Consider the following 1,890-nt stretch of genomic DNA (forward strand, 5'->3'; position numbering starts at 1 on the left):
TTTTGATGGGAATGGCAATGAATCTGTAGATTGCTTTTGGTAGGATGGCCATTTTTACTATGTATAATCCTAACAATCCATGAGCATGGGAGATCTTTCCATTTTCTGATATCTTCTTCAATTTCTTTCTCAGAGACTTAAGTTTGTTTTTTTTTTTTTTTCAATGCAGTTTATTCAGGAACATTGAACAATCCTCGGACCCCGGGGAAAGCCAGCCCACAGCTTAAATAGCCTCTGGGTAGCCAACCCAGGCGTGCCACGGGGGCAATGCAGATAGGTCCACATACATGGAAGCAAGCCAGATCCTAGGCCTTAGCCAAATGTGGAGTTGTTCGTGACAGAGAGCAGTCACCATCGGGAAGGTGGAAGGCGGAAACCAGCTCCATCTTTAAGGCGCGGCATTACGCAGCTCTCTACAGTTCCCCCTTTTTGTTTTAGACGCATCAGGCAAGAGTAGAGGTCTGATCTCTGATATTAGAAATAAATTGGGACTTTGTACAGATGTTCATTTAGGTGTCATCCACCCAAAGAGCATCAGACCCGTCCGATTTTTCTCAGAGGCGGGACCTGGGGCATCAACCCGCATGCAATCAGACATGCTCTTCTCTGGGTCCAAAGCGGCTGACCCTGAGTGCAGTGCTTAGCCTCGCATCCTGAGCGTATCATTTTAGCTTTTTGTTTTTGTTTTTTTTGTTTTTTTCATGCAAGTCTTTCACTTGCTTGGTTAGAGTTATGCCAATATACTTTATATTATTTCTGGCTATTGTGAAGGGTGTTGTTTCCCTAATTTCTTTCTGAGTTCATTTGTTTTTTTGTATATAGAAGGGCTACTGATTTGAGTGTGTGTGTGTGTGTGTGTGTGTGTGTGTGTGTGTGTGTGTGTGTGTTTTAAATTTGTATCTAGTCACTTTGCTGAAGGTTTTTATCAGCTATAGGGTTCCCTGGTAGAATTTTTGGGTTCATTCATGTACACTATCATATTATCTATTGAATAGTGCAACTTTGACTTCTTCCTTTGCAATTTCAGTTCCCTTGATGTCCTTTAGTTGTCTTATTGCTCTAACTAGGACTTCAAGTACTATGTTAAAGAGATACGGAGAGAGTGAGCAGCCTTGCCTTGTCCCAGATTTTAATGGAATTGATTTAAGTTTCTTTCCATTTAGTTTGATGTTGGCTATAGGCATACTGTATATTGCCTTTACTAGGTTTAGGTATGTACCTTGTATCCTTGATATCTCCAAGACTTTAAACAGGAATGGGTGTTGGATTTTGTCAGGTGCTTTTTCAGTATCTGAGGAGATGATCATGTTTCTTTTTTTTCTTTCAATTTTTTTTATATGGTGGTTTACATTGATGGATTTACATATGTTGAACCACCCCTGCATGCCTGGGATGAAGCCTACTTGGTTATGATAGATGATATCTTTGAGATGTTCTTGTATTCTGTTTGTAAATATTTTATTGAGTATTTTTTCATCAATGTTCTTAAGGAAATTCCTCTGAAATTCTCTTTTTTTGTTGGGTCTTTATGTGGTTTAGGTATCAAGGTTACTGTGGCCTCGTAGAATGATTTGGTAATGTTGCTTCTGTTTCTATTTTGTGGAATACTTTTAAGAGTATTGGTATTTCTTGTTTTCTTCTACATCCAATGTCCATCCCATTTTTCTTTCTAAGTGAGGATTGATCTTCTTACCCAGTCCTTTTTCTTGTCTACCACAGAGGGCCTCTGAAAAACTCTACCTAGCAGTGTATCAAAGCAGATATTAAGACTCGACTCATAACCAAACCTTCGGCAGAGTGCAGGGAATCATATGAAAGAAGGAGAAGTTAGTAAGACCTGGACAGGACAGGAATTCCACAATGACCAGATATATCAGGGCACAGAGGTCT

This window comes from Meriones unguiculatus, chromosome 17 (assembly GCF_030254825.1).
Source record: "Meriones unguiculatus strain TT.TT164.6M chromosome 17, Bangor_MerUng_6.1, whole genome shotgun sequence".
Lineage (NCBI taxonomy): Eukaryota > Metazoa > Chordata > Mammalia > Rodentia > Muridae > Meriones > Meriones unguiculatus.